The sequence below is a fragment of the Scleropages formosus genome, chromosome 11 (genome assembly GCF_900964775.1).
Source record: "Scleropages formosus chromosome 11, fSclFor1.1, whole genome shotgun sequence".
NCBI lineage: Eukaryota > Metazoa > Chordata > Actinopteri > Osteoglossiformes > Osteoglossidae > Scleropages > Scleropages formosus.
Genome location: NC_041816.1, coordinates 5,195,377 through 5,210,913, shown reverse-complemented (window position 1 = coordinate 5,210,913; position 15,537 = coordinate 5,195,377). Strand labels below are relative to the sequence as shown.

The 15,537-nt window shown below is 44.4% G+C and overlaps 1 protein-coding gene across 14 annotated transcripts in view; it reads left to right on the top strand.

Annotated features, from left to right (window-relative positions):
* The first annotated feature begins 280 nt into the window (after nt 1-280).
* The window catches only part of tead1b (TEA domain family member 1b), a 68,282-nt gene continuing 53,025 nt past the window's right edge, over nt 281-15,537 (top strand). For 8 of the 14 annotated variants that reach the window (XM_029256425.1, XM_029256424.1, XM_029256423.1 and 5 more), the window contains exon 1: nt 281-536. The gene's annotated coding sequence lies outside the window, so the exon portion shown is untranslated. The other 6 variants (XM_029256430.1, XM_029256428.1, XM_029256429.1 and 3 more) reach the window with 2 other exon arrangements.

Genomic DNA, 15,537 nt, shown 5'->3' with positions numbered 1-15,537 from the left:
TAAGAATGTAGTTTTTCTTTCATAAGCGTCTCCATAATGCATTTGGACGAAATATGGGAGGTGTCCACTGGGAACCTGGTGCCATAAACAGTTTCCAGAAAACGGAGGGAATGGACATTTTTTTCGAGCGACGACGGCCCCGCACGCGCCTTCCCTACCGCCCTGCTGCAGTGAGGTCACATCGCCGAATGCGCGCTCTCGTCCTTTCCCGGCCGGGCCGCGCGAGGGGGGGGGGAATTCAAGGTGACGTCACTCTGACTCCGCCCACCCCCCTCCCGGAGTCCGAGCTCGCTCCTCGCGTTCATTTCATTCCTCCTCTCATTCCGCGCATTCCTCGCATCCCTGGCCGCGCGCTGCCGGAGGAACGCGGAGCTCGTGCACGCCGAGAAAGCCCAAGAAATAAACTTCACACAGTTTACCAACAACCGGCGAAACACACATAAAACGGGCGAATAAAAAAAAATAAAAAACACAAAAAATAATAAAACAACACAGCACCACCAGCAGCAGCCCCCGTCAGAAGAAGGGTATCTGAGGTAAGTTTGCCTGTGCTGTAGTTGCGGGTGTGTTAGATGGTCGCAGGTGAGCGCCCACTTTGCGTGTGTGTTTTCATACGTGTCTAGTGCGTTGGTCGTCTGTGAGTGAGGGGACAGCGCGTGAGAGGAGCGCGGGGCCGGTGGAGGAGGCTTGTGTGCTGCTCCGTTTGGATACATGATTGTTTCCGCTCCCTGCCTGCTCGCTCGCGCAACCTCTCCCTCGCTCGCTCCTCCGCGCGCCGCGCGCAAATCTCCTGCATTTCTCACATTTTTTCCCTTTTCCGCCGAGAAGTGGCACCCGGCGCTCGGGGAGCGGCTCCTGGACGCCCGTTTTGCGATTATTAATATTATTACTTAAATGGCGGTGTTGAGGGAAGGACGACGGTTGAAAATGTTCGTCTTCTCCGAGCCGGGGAGCCGAGCGCCAGCCAGGCGCTCCCCCGAAAAAAAACTCCGCACGAAACGCGCCTCTCCGGCGGGACTTGTTGCTCCTCCGGGACTCGAACCCCCGCCTCAGCCTTCGGGGTGACTCCTGTGAGTAAATGCACTCATTTATACACGTCTCGGACATATTATCGAAACACATTTACATATATTACTACATTTAAATCCTATTTAGACACGGAACACGCGATTTCCTGTGATGTAAGAAGTGTTTTCACCCGCCGTCCGCCTCCCGGTGGAGCCGGAGCGCGCGCTGCTGCTGTTTCTGTGGTCGATCAGGCGCGCTGTTTGTTCCCGAAGTAGTATTGTTGTTGTTGTTGTTGTTGTGTTTTTTTTTGTTTTTTTTAATCCCTCTTTCGAAGTAAGTGATCGCGGTTCTCCTCCTTCCCTGTCTACGTCTCTCGGGTTCGCTGGTAAAACGCAGTGAGCCGACAGTGAAGTGCGTGAAGTCCGGGTTTGGGTGGGGATGTGGGGGACACTGTCAATAATTGACCGCGAACAACACCAAGATCCTGTCAGTTATTGTCCGAACTATTGAAGACTTCTGGACCGCTCTTCTCTGCAGGCACTTGTTTGTTTTTTTTTTTTTTTTTTTTTTTTAAAACCTCTTTATCGAACCGCGGCACTTTGTTAAATAATATCGTCGTAAAATAAACCAAATCTGCGTTCACATCTGTAAATGTGCTCCGAGCACTTATTATCCATGTTTGCGGCTTTGTTTCGCGCTACCCATTTAGTTTTAACTGTGTAACTAATAATATAAAAAACTTTAATTGGTTTCATGGTTTTGAAGCGTTCTGCTTCCGAATCAGATGTGCGAATGTGTACATTTCCGCGCTTGGCTTCGGGAGCGCGCGCGCGCGCGCAGCGCGCCTTTGATCACGATTAACCCCCAAACCGCTTTGAAACTCGCTGAAGCCCCTTTAAACGCGGAAAAAGGTGAAATATGAGTGTAGGCCTGGCTGTCCTGACGTGAACTGCACGGGACGGGGGAGGGGGGGGGCCGCGACCCAGTGTTTCACACACCCTCTGTCCACTTTCACTGCCTCCCACCCTGTGCGCTTACATTTCATTGCCTTGTCTCTGAAAAACACTGATGTTCAATGCTGGGACATTTTATTAACTGTAAACATGTTTCCTGTAGTGCCAAGACTGAGAGCGGAAAACAAACCGAAGGAATTAATGAAAACCATATATTTTACAAAAGTGGCGACCGGGTTTTGTTCCGATTGTCCAGAAAAAAAAAATGCCAAAGCATTGTGGGACATCTGCCTTGGGCCTGTGCTGTGGCTCTCAAGCCCTCTCTGTGCTCAGGAGTGGAATTTCTCCGCAATCAAGTAGCGCAGTTGTGTTATTTTTGAGGGGCGCGTGCTCACACACACACACACACACACTTGCTCACTTTCTACCACGTTGTCACCGTGTTGCATTTTCACTGCAGCCCTTTTTAAAGTGAGCGACAGTTGAGGCACAGTGTGCTGTTTGTTGATTCCTCTAACTGGGCCATTATCTTTTTACTACAGTAAACATATTGACTCCTAAGAGACTTAACCCCTGACATGTCACGATGGCGAGAAGTAAATCTGTTTGCTGAGGGGGGGCGGAGGGGAAAAAAGTGCCAGGGGCAGCAATAGTTGCTTTGTTTGGGCTTATGCAACTGGCAGACCTGTTGGACCGTGGCCTGCATCGCATTTACAAGTGCAAGAATAGAACATTGTCTTCCTCCGATTCGGAGTCTGCCTCCCCTCTTTAAAATGGCTTGTGACAGCGAGTGCGTTATTAAAAAGATGGGGGGGGAAGGAGGCCGAGCAGATTTGTGCAGGCCTATTATTATATTATTTTTATTACAAGATGAAATGGAAGTTTGCAGCCAGATAATATTGCTGGAGATTAATTCCTGTTTGTCTGACTCCTGTGACCTGCATGTGGTGCTTTCAAGAGTTTTAATGCAGTCAGACCTACCATGGGATAATACCTCTATTCAGATATGCCATGCTTCTAATTTTTGATACGCTCATTTCTAATGGAGAAGTGGAAAATTGAAACAGTCCTTTCAGGTTACTTTTTTCTAGCAGAAGCAAATGTTGCATGTTAGATTGGAAAAGAGTATAGGTCACCTTTTTTTTTTTTTTTTTTGTTTGCTCACATCTGTTTTTCCTATACCTATTAAACGCCAGGACACAATGTAAAAATAATTTAAATTCCTTTTGCCTTTCTTGGGGATGGTAACACTTAGGGTTTTAGCTAAAAGATTCTAATACTTCACTTACTCTGAATTTATTCGCTGTGTGGCACAAATGAATTTGCCTTGTCTCCAAGAAATGCCTCATCTGCTCATTATAAACAAGGAGTAATGTGGACATCCATGCGTTGGCTGCCTCGCTGTTAATTCTGTCAAACAATGCAAACCTGCATACTTTGGCAGAACTTCTGCATGTACGTTTTTCCATTTTTATTTCAGAGAGTTATGGTAGAAACGGTTATTATTCTGATTGCGGGAGACAGTTTGCTGACAGTTTTGTTGCCCTCATTGATTTATTAGGAAATGCTTGTGTTCTTGTCATTCGGCAAAAGTTAACCTCTGCACTTTGTTCCAGCTATAGAGCAGGGATTGTTTTCCTTCCCCTGGGTACAAGTGTAAGAAAATACCCCTTTGTACGGGGCTAAATATTTAGGCGGGCTGGAAAACGTACTTGAAGCGAAGCTGGACGCAGGTTACGGGCTCGTATCTGAACAGGTCTTGAGGGTCATCGCGATCTTTTCCCCAGGTCGCTAATGGGAGCTCTAAGAGGAGCATCTTTTTGTAGACGTAGAACTCGCTTGTCTGTCTGGGGAGTGCTTCTCTTCCAGTCCTGGGGGGGTTGATCCCAAAAAGCTTACACAGAACTTTACAGCAGCTAAGATAATTTGTGAACAACACATTTAATGTGTATGTGGCAGCTCCACGGTGGACCTGTGTTGCTGGGTAAGTTCCCCCAGGCCCAGCGCAATGTCCCCATGTGCCATATGCTGGAGGCAGCCTATCGGTGCTCGTCGCATTGATTTAGTCCTGATAACTCACTGGAGGCAAGGTTATCACATCTTGGCAAAATATGACTCCTTTCTAATGGCTGTACATGTTGCACGTGACATGTGAGCACTTTTAAGTCAAGTTAAAAAGAGAGTGCTTTTTTTATTACTAAATTACTAGCACACTTGCTTTGCGGTCTTTTCCATAGCTCCCCTGTCGATTAACCGCTATGTTCCTTTTAAGGCCAACAGGTCTGGGATTTCTGGGAGCTGTAAAGAAAGATTGTCAGATTTATTCATATTAATGCTACTTTCTCTTCCTTTTTTTTCTTTTTTTTTTTTAAAACTGGATTTGAAAAAGAATGCCATTCCCTCAGTGGTGAAATCGGGGGGGAACTAGGTGCTTTGCTCAGGTGCCCAGTGGATTGGGTTACTTCTGGGAATGGAGGATTGTGGGAAAACGGGGGAGGTAGGGGAGAGGGAGAGCGCGACTCATTGTCTTTGCTCTTGTGGGGACTGAGAGTACGCGGTACCTCTGAAACGCATGAGGCTGCAGCCGCTGTCTCAAGCTGACATCTGGCTCGCTCTCTCGCCCCCCCCCCCCCCACCCCGCACCTGTAGGGGGAGCATGCAAATAGGAGCGTTTGCTCATGCGCTTGCGGACCCGGGAATCCAGGCTAACGACCGTTTGTCTAACTGTGCCTGCCACTCTCTGTCTGGCCCGACCTATTGTTGTGGCAGCAACAGGCGGCAGTGTCCATGGCGCCATATGGCTTGTGTATGCTTCAGATAAGCTATCTGTTAATTTAGCTTATCAATAGCATTTTAATATGCTTCATATTTGAGTCCCCAACTGCTTCAGCTTCTTTTTGTGTGTGTGTGTGTGTGTGTGTGTGTGTGTGTGTGTGTGTGGGGGGGGGGGTTTGTTTCTTCGATGGAATCTTGGGCTGCTGTTGGATTCCATTCAGTTCCTTTATTTCGAGCAAAGTGGCATCACTTCAGTTGTTGTGCCTTGTAGCTCAAGTACCCAACAGCTTGTGATGTAACTTTTTTTTGGATATCTGAATATGTGTTAGAGAAATATTTATCTGATATGGCCACTGCTGTTTTAAGCACAATATTTATGCTCAAATGAATTAGGTCCTACAAATGACTCAAGCACATTCTCATAAATACGTATACTTTGGCCAAAGGCATTTAGCTCAATAAGGAGCTCTCAAACTGTGTAATAAAAAATTCAACAATTACAAATTGTTTTTCTTGTGGAGAAAACATTGTGTTTTGCAATATTTTTATTCCGCCCCCCCCCCATCTTACAAGCCAAGGATTGTAGTGCTACTGTGAAAAGCAGTCAGTTTTTGTCATGGAAAGGGGAGAAGGAGGGCTTTCTGGGGAAACATGCTGTTATATTCTTTTTTAATACCTTATATTACAGTCTGTTTTATAAGAGTTTCAAGAAAAATGAAAAGACATTTAAAAAAAAATTGTACTTTGCAAAATGGAGCAGTTTGCAGTAATTTCATCAGCGAGATCATATGCAGGCAGTTTGTTCTGCATAGCAAGCCCCACTGAATGTTTGCTTGTAATCTTACACCGTCCGTTCGAGACAAAGTCCTAGCATGTCCAATTTTCAGACTCGTATATTATATTATAGCTTGTAGAAGAATTAAAGTCTCGCTGGGAAGCAGACTGGCTTACAGCAGCAGGGAAAAACGTTCCTTGTGATGGGTTCACATTTTTGTGGCTAAAGCTAAAGGTGTATGTTGTGTCCAGCTAATGCTCTTGGTTAAGATATTTTTCTTGTTTAATTCTAAAGCACATGCGAAAAGAAGTAATGACAGTACTGCCATACTGGCTGTGATTTGGCACTTCTCAATTTGTACGTGTCACTGTATTTATGCTTTTCAGTACAACGTGTGTGAGTGGTTTTTTTCTGTGGCCGCTGGAGCCGCAGAGATCTGCTGCAAAATCTACGTGGCTCAACATCCATCAACAAAGCCAGCAGGTGGCATAGTGGTTACAGCTATATTGCCTTCAAACTACCTGGGTTTGAATGCTGCCCCTCTATGAATCAATAATAGTAGTAATAATGGTAATAACTGGAACCTCTGGCAGTTGAGGTTCTTTGGTTCCACTCTGCTTTGTCCACACCTCGGTGGCCCCTGGAGGTAGTCTTACTGTGGCTACTGCTACAAACATCGAAATATCAACAAAACAACAAAAAGTACGTCACCTTCACTCTTTTTGCTGCTTTGTATTTAATTCTTGTTGGTTAACAATCTTGGCTTGGACACGTGAAGTCAGGAACTTACCATGGTCCCTGTGCCCTCGTGTTTGGAGCTGCCGTCAGGTCTTCAGCTCGTCTGTACTTTGGGTAGTCTTACTAATGCAGCGCTAAATAACAGGATCAGTCTTTCTGGATAATACAGACAAGGCGTCAGTCTTGCAATGTGCAGTGAAAGAACAAGGCAGCTCCATGCTGTGCAACTGTTTCATAACTTTGTCATTCTGGCTGGGTGTTTTACTGTAGTTTCACTGAGCGGGGAAAAGGGGAATGATGATCCTTTCATTTAAAATATCATATTGTATCCCGTATCTCCTGGGAGCAATATTGGGGAAATGTCATCTTAAATCCAGAATCTAAATAAAATTATTAAAAGGCAAAACCTGTTGCTGCGGAAGATCTAAATTTAAAAATCTGCCGGATTGATTGACAGAATGCATTCGGAAGATGCGCCAATAGATTTCTGGGTCTGATCTTTCTCAACACCGCAGGTTTTGCTCGGTATTGATTAATCGTCTTCCCCTGCCAGGAGGAGCACAGATGCTGAATGGGTTTATAATTTCCATGCGCTCTTAAACAGGCATACCTCGACAAGACCTCATCAGCTGTGACTGAAGCGCACGCCGGTACCTTTGCCAGTCTTGAACCTGCTAGCTCGTGTCCTCTTCTTCTCTCCAGGGTACAGAGTGAACTTTCAAATAGCGTAAGAGGGAAGGGGGGGGCGTCCAGCACAAATAATGCACGTTTCCATCTTTTTCTTACTCAGTCCGGAACGTCGTTTTTAGTGAAAATCTCCAGTGTGGTCAGAATCCTGGCGTTATCATAGAAACAGACCAGGCCATGGATGCTATGGAAACTATGGGATGTCTGGCCATGTCCTCGGGGTGCATGTGCGTCAGATGTGGCTGTGGTGGCTGTAATGCCGGAGTAATGCAAACATTATTGGGTTTTGATGAAAATGAGGGATGGGGCATTTTGCTTTTGAGAGCTTTGATTTATACGTTTAAATCCCCCTCCCTACTCTTCATTCTGAAGTATTGTTTAAGAAGCGAAAACATCTGTTGAAGATGCCCAGTTATCAATAAAAGGAATGAGGGTCTCTGAGTCCCTGCAGGGAATTTGAGTGGCATTCCTGTATCTGACAGAGGAAGAGAAATAAACAGAATAAAGATATGCTGGATTTTGGTGAACACAAAGCAGGAGCTGGCGAAAAGGGGAAAGTGATCTATAATTAAATTTGGGAGCAGGCTTCTTACAATGGGATAATGGGCTGAGTTCTAGCAGAGCAAGGGGCAGCTTTACTTTTAAAGGGGGGGGGAGAAGAACACACCCAGCATCCTCTGCGGTTGAGGTACAGAAAGCGGTGTGTCCCAGGGTAAGCCCTTTGCCACAAAAGGGTTCTTTTTTTTTTTTTTTTGTGCAGTCTCCTGCACGGCGGCTTTGCCGAAGGCTCCTGCAGGCAAATGGTGAGTGTCTCAAAAAAAAATGGAAAGCTGGCTCTGAGCCACTGACGTCATCTGAGCAAATCTGCCCGAGGAGCGCCGCCACCGAACAACTGCCAGCCACCGAGTGCACTTTGGCCTTGTCCACCGCCTTTGTGAGCGCCGTTTATTTTTAAAGAACGCATGATCGAGACGCACGATTCGGGCTCACGCTCGTATTCTCCTCTCTTTGCTGCCACTCGCTTTCATTCCTGCTTCACCCGTTTCAGTGTCGTCTTTTTTTTTTTTTTTTTTTTTTTTTTTTTAAAAACTTGAAACAAAGTACTGGTGGATATGAAAAGCACAAAATAATTGTTTAGGACCTTAGGGGTGTGATGCTTTCCTTGCCTGTTTGTTGACATGGGGCTCTGCTAGTTGCAAACGATGCTGTGACCTGTCCAGTCTCTGAGTATATTAATTCTTACATTTCATTGTAAGGGTAAATGAGAGCTGGTCTCACCCCATTGTTTCCAGGGAACAGCTTGGAGGGGGTGCATTGTCCAGTTGTACAAGTATTGTCATTTGCAGTTAAACTGTTGAAGCGGCAGTGATGGACAAAAGCCCTTTATCTGCTGGGTAAAAGATGCATATGGAGTGTTGTGATGTTGATGACCTGAGCTGATCACGAGTTGTACATGCCGCACACTTTCTTCCTGCGTTTAGGCGTATTCCCAGCCTCATGTTTTTGACCTCTTCTTTAAGATGTGAGTTATTCTGAAATCCCATTTAATATCTCTGCATTTGGATCATATTCAAAGTTCTAATTTAATCAGGCCCAGTTTTATATTTGCATTATTTCATATGTTCATACGGATGATGTACAGTGGCAAAGTCAGATGCCGTTATCCATATGGGTCATAGTTTCCTGTCTAAGGTAACAGTTTTTATTGTAATTATTTGACTTCTTTAGTAAGTAGGTCCTTGTTTATTTGTTTTCTGACACTTTCCTCCCAAGTGTCTCTTGGTGTTAAGTTACTTGCACTGATTTGCCCCTCTGTACAGCTGAGTAACTTTTTCTCTGTGCCACTTCCAGGTGAGTAACTCGGTCTAGGGCAGTGGAGCAGGAGGTGGGATTCGAACCAGAGTCCTTCTGAGCATGACGGCCACCGGACTGTGCAAGAAGATACAGAAATGTCTGTAGCCAGACCAGACAAATCGCTGTCGTAGTTCTACATCTGTTCGTCATCCTTCAGAAGTACGAGAGAAAATATTCTCGGTTTTTGCTTGTGGCCCTCGCGCAGTCATACAAACCACTGCTTCAGCACTTTTATGTAATGGCCTCGTAATTCAAACCATATGTCAGGCTCAATCTATTTCCCAGGGAACAATAATATAGATACAAATGGCTTCCTAATGACCTCTTGTTAGAAAAGCAATGATTTGAGCATATTATTGAAAGTTTTGTGTTCTGTTTTTGCTACTTTATTTTTTTTCTACCCCTCAACAGTTGTTTAGACGAAGGAAGAAATCCCATGACCAGACACACATGAAAAGCAATATCTAATCCATGAATCATTAGATGAGTCAGTTCCTGAAACCACTATAAACCTCAGAGTTCTTGGCCGCAGCCGAACACAGGAAATCCAGGCTTCGATGACTTCCTTTCCCAGTGCTGGCTACGGCAACAGTAGCGGTTAGTGTGTGCTCCCCTTTTTTCCTTTCTTTTTTCCCCTCCCTTTTTCCTGCTGTGGCTGCGTTGCAATAGGAAGATACACGTCTACGAAACAAAGGCACTCAGTCACTTCATTTGCTGAAACTGTTTGTAATTTGCGGTCTGCCTCGAAACGCCCGCTGTGCTGGCTTTCGGCTCTCGGACCCCGCGCGCCGCGCCCGTCCACAGCAGTAAATGCAAGCGAGGCCGCCCGTGGCGGAGCCCTTGTTATCATGGCCACGGGAGCTCAGAGCGGGCACTCTGGCATGATGTGGCGTTGCTGTTTTGGACAAGCCTGGCTCCGCGGCGCTTTCTCGAGCGGCCTTGTGCGTTAGTATGCCGGGTATGCGGCAGGACTTCGCGCCAGACCTTCATCCTAGTCGACAGGGCTTCATCGTCCGCCACGGCGCATCCCTGTAAACATAACTGCTTACTGGACGGCATGTGTAAATACATGAACTTTTCACTGGGCCTCGTGGATACATAATATGATTGTATTATATAAACAGTTCGAGTCTGCCGTCGGTTAGTAATACATCCTGTTTAGGGGCAATTTTGTCTAAGTGTACGTCGAGCAATGCTGGTGGGCTTATTGGACTTTCATTGGAAATATAATTAGTTCAGAAGGAGGTCTTGAGCATTTGCTCCCTGGCAGAATGGATGCACAGGCGACCTTAGATGACATTTTAATTTGAAATTTTTGGCCGTTTTTGTTTCAGTGCTGCTTTGAGAATGAAATTGATTTATGCCAGGGTGAATTTTTTTTCCTTTTTTAGCTTTGAAAGGGGGCTGCTAGATCGGGTTAATTTCTTGTCAAAAGTTAACATGCAAGTGTTTCGCCTAGCTCATGCATTGATTTTTATTTTCATAAATCTCTATGGCTGGATTTTTTTTTTTTTACTGTGGAAATTAAGGTTGAGGTTCTCAAAGGTACAGTAGCATCACTTCTTTTAGGACTTGAACCGGCAGCCTTCTGCTAACAAGTCCATAGTTCTTAACCACAGTGAAGTGTGCTACCCTGTGCGTTTCAGGTGCTGTCAGGCAGGGTGCAGCCAGAATGACCTCCTTGTACTTTTCTAGCAGTGTTTATGTCCTTTGTGTGTCTGCAAGGCACAGGACTGACTGTCCCCATGGTAATACTGTGGCTGAGGAACATGGGCGACCGTGTGAAGATGCACGGTGAAAGAGATGGCGATCCGAGAATGTCAGGATCTTTTTCTTCTTCTTTTTTTTTGGCCGTAAATCTCTGGCCGTCTCTGGTCCTTGGAACATGATAGCGGGAAGGAGTGATGCTTTTGAGCATGTCTCACATCGGGGAAACCTATATGAAAGGTGTAAGCCAGTGGTGCAGTGGTGAGGCCCACGGCAGCTGAAAGAATACATCTTGTCTGCTCTCCCGCCGCGTTCGGATCGCCCTGGTTCACGACACACTGCTCTTTAATAAAGACCTGCTCTTTGATTGTGCTGCGGGAAATGGCCATTTGCACCGCGGCCAGGTCCCTCGCACCCAACGCACACCGAGAATGCTTGGAAAGGTGGACTGTATCGTTCTGTTTGAGAGCATCACGCAACATGCCGGAATACCCCCCCTTGAAATTTTGTCAATTTTTGAATTTGGTTTTTTGCATTTTTGTTTGTTTTCAAAATCAACCCAGTTTTATATCTTGGTAAGTTTATTTCTAGCTGAGCAGCTACTGGGGAAACATTTTGCAGGACAGCTGTTTTGATTGGCGCGTGACAAGGTATGGAAATACTGCAGCGTCGCTCTGTGCATCCTGGAACATAACCTCAGGCTGGGGTGAGAAAGGCAGCATGTGAGAGCTGCCCACAGACGGCAAATGGAGCGGCTTTCGGCACAACCAGTGATGGCAGTGGCTTGTGGCAAACCTGCTTTAGTCCTTTTAGTCCTCATCAACATGACACTAGCATTTTTGGGGGGTTCTGACTATCGGGATTTACATCGGAGTGAATATTTAACCAAAATGGCTTACAACGAGAGGTAGATACGCTAAGCTAATTTTTTACCCATTTATACATCTTAGTCATTTTATGAATTCAGAGTAAGTACTTTGGTCAAGTGTACTACAGCAGGAGCAGGACTGAAACCAGAGTTCTTCACTTACATGCTGACAGCTCTAACCATTGCACCACCTACTGCCCTGAGTAATTTGCACATTTCATTTCCAGAATTGAACACCTCCCTTGCTCACACTGCTGAAGGCATGCACGTGTAGACTTTAAGGATCCGTTTTATAAATCAGAATGAAATTTAAACAATTCCTCACGTGAAACAATTTTTTATATGCATTGTTTCATCTTTCTAACTTCCAGCACTACTGAGTTCTTACCAAACCCAAGTCCTTAAACCATGTTTTTTTGCTTAGGTTCTGGAAGTTTTTTTTTTTTTTTTTTGAAATTCTGAGGCATAAATGCAGATGGAGTGTGATATTCTCAGAAACTGGGGGTTCAAGGGTACCCTTGCTCATCAGAAGCAGGTGCAGAGTTCTGCTTTGTTGAAGCCTTTGTAAATCAATCGCTCACTGGTGAACAGAAATTGATCCCCGAGCGGTGAACAGGGTCAGCGTGGAGAAGCGAGGCCGCAGGATGCAGGTTTGACGTTGGTATTATTAGACACATTTGCCGTGCCCGTTCCCACTGGTTTAAAGAGGCATGAAATAAACGCCAGGTCCTTGCCAGTACAGGAGGGAGGGGCGTTTTACGGAGCGCTCCCCTGCATCCTGGCACGGCACGTTGCAAGATGCGTATCAGAAAGCCCGTTTGTTCTCACGAAACTATTTATCAAAGATGCTTAAGGGGAAAAAAAAATGTCAAGCACTGAAAGCTTTGCCAGAATTCTAGGAATGTTGCATTGCCACTCTGAGTCTTTTTTGAAATTCATAGTAGGTTTCCGTACCACACAGCATCCATAGTGATAGTATTTAACTTGACGTTCAGGCATATATTTCACTTGACTGACATTTTTCATCATTAAATGAGCAACAAACTATTTTTTAAGTAACAGAATTGATAATGTAGTCCTGTAGACTACTGTAATTGGCTTTTGAATTCTTATTTTAGCATGAGTCACACATAAATAGTACATACTATAAACCAACACGTGTCTAAAAAAGTGGCAAATGTGCATTTTACATTAAAAGTGTAAATTCTTTGTCAGATTACTTTTCAAGGACCACATTATTCTGAAAATCCTTTCAAAAAGTGCAGATTTACTGTATCTCTATGAAGGGATAACTAGCCCCTTTCTCTTTTTGGAATATGCCACCGAAAAATGGAACTGTTTTTGAAAATTACAGTTTTTAATGAGGAAAACTGCAAATGGAATTTCAGTAATGTTCTGCAGTTGTAAATATGCATAATTGCGTAATTGTTTCCAAGTAATTAGACATTGAAATATTGTCTGCATTTCTGAAATAATTAACCAGAGGCGATGGTCCACCTTTAAAGAATACCTTGAACATTGTGTTTGGTGATTATATGGCAATTATAGTACTCAACAGCCAGGCCTGAATTACTTTGGGTCATTATGGATTTGCGAAAGACATTCACAAAGTCATTATCGTACATTCTGAGATGAACTGCATGAAAGACTCCACACAGAAAATTACATTTCGGCCCGCTCGTCTGCTGTTTTGTTACACTGGTGTTGTAAGGCCGGCGAAATTGGTTCTCTTAATTTAAGGATCTAGATTCCAACCTGGCACAAATGAGAGCGGTTTATGTAACGTTTCGGTAAGTGTCGTGTCCTTTTATACCTCTCATGGCTACGGCCCACTCTTATCCAGGAATTCACTTGTTGTCCACCACCCTGCCTTAAAAAAGACCTTGCTAATAAGAACATTTCCATAGTGCCAAGTGAGGGGAACGGCAGAATGTAATTATCTGTTAAGGCTTCAGGAACTGCCGCACAGGTGACATTCTTACCCCTCACAGGCTGCGATAATTACTTTTCTTATTAGCCTGTTAGGCTAGTCTGGGCTCTCGTGATTAAAGGTGAAAATTTGTGGATGCTGGGAGACTGGACTCAATTGCTAGGGAGCACCACGAAATCAAACCAACAAAACCTAGCGGCCAAATTTGAATACTATCGGATCGTTGCACCACACCACTGAATCGCCCAGTGTTTTTCACGTGGGATTAAATGGAGGATTTGTGGAAAAATAACATGTTCGCTTGAATAATCATCCCTGATTTAGTTTTTCCTTCCTTTTTTTTTTTTTTTTTTAAAGGTTAAAATTAAATATAAAACAGAAGATTGCTTAATTTTTTTGGGGTAAAGTGCCTTGTCTCTTCAGAAGTCAATGGCAAAGAAGTCTTTTCCCTTTTCTTTGAAAAGGGAGGAATGCCACTTATAAAGCTGACGGTGCAAGCTGGACCGACAAGGTGTTCTCAGTTTTCCCCGAATGCTTAAAATTTGCAGAACTACTGCACTTGATTAAATGAGGGGTGTTAAACGGAACGCCATCCCACCAAGCTAGGGCAGAGACAGTCAGTGTGAGCTGAACGCGTTCCACCGTGGTTGGAGAAACTAACTCTTGAATCCGAACCGTTAACTTTGAGAATGCGATGTTCTGAGTGTAAAAGTAGAAGTTGTCGACTAGCAGCTGCACTGCGTATGGACAACAGTTTTGTCAGGTTGGAAATTGAAGCTCATCTAGTAGCCGTCTGGGGTTATCCAGCAGTGCCGTTTGAGAGCGTTGTGTACGAAGTGGGCTACGCCAAATGGTTCAGCGGCAAATGCGTGCAAGATTTAAACGTGCAAGTCAAAATTTGTGTTGGTGTGCGCTGAAAGATATCCGTCTTTAATTAGAGAAACAAAAAATGTTTTTACTGCATTTCCGCAATTTCTGCCTAACGGGAGAGGGATGTAAACATGCCATCGACGAGCACAGGAAGAGGAATATTACAAATTAGCTGGTAAATAGGCCTGTTCCGTCGCAGGCCGTTTGATAGGGTGATAATGATTCCCTCGGCAGCGGAGTCCACTCCAGGGGAATAAAGGGACCTTGTCCCACATAGCTGAGTGGCTCTGCGGTGACTGCGGTACAAGATGTGCACGCTCCCTCCCACATGAATACCATTGAGATGTAAAGCAACAAGCAGAGAAAAGCATGAAAGGAATCATTTTTAGGTCATTGTTAATTGAATTCTCTGCCTGATGATAGACTGCAGTCATGTGAGTATTTAATGTTTTTAATATAAATGTGCCGAAAAAGCGGGGCAGTAGTGTCTCGGTAATCAGTTATACAGGCTGCTTAAAAAAAAAAAAAAAAAAAAAAAAGAGAGAGAGAAAGAGAACCAATGCCAATCAGAGTCTTGGCTTTTCTTGAAAATATAAAAGCGTGATGTTGCACGGGTACGTTTTGCGGTGTTGCTGCTGTCATTGTTTTGCGCATCCTCAACCAGTGAGTGAATAAAGTGAAAAGAACAATGGGACGTGTGCTTCAGCTACCTCTGTCACAGATCCATTATGGAGTAATAGATTTACAGCGCGAACAACAAAAAAGGCATTCAGTCTTTCCATCCCCGTGTTCAGATGTTGTGCGGTATTCTCTAGGATTTTGGTGGGCACGTTCTTCGGTGAAGCTCATTGATTTGGGTGCACAGCAGCCTCAGGTGTAAGAGCTTTGTTGTGTTCAGGTGAACTTGTGTACCACGTGACCCCTTTAAATGTGAAATGCTGTGGGTTTTGTTGTAGGATAGTATGGCAGGGCCCTTGTAAATTAGCGAACGTGGAATATTGTCTGTGGAGGTAAAATTGAAATTCTGCATGAATATTTTGACCTTCTTCAATCAGTTACATTCATTGCTGTTGAAGTTTTCATGATTCTAGGCATAACGCAATCCACTACAGGAATTATATATTTGTGTTTCTTCATGCGATGCTTTTAAAGATGTGCTGACCAGTTGTTTGTTAAAAGGCCTCAGGGTTGGCAACTAAAGCAAATACATTTGGAATGAAAACAATGTGTTAACATATTTAAGACTAATCACCCTCATAGGGGGTGTATAGCATGTAATTGTCTATTCAGTTCTTGTAGTACTTCCCTTAAATAATCGTAGTGGTAATTGATTTGTCAATATTATTACCATTTTCCTCTTGACATTCATAGG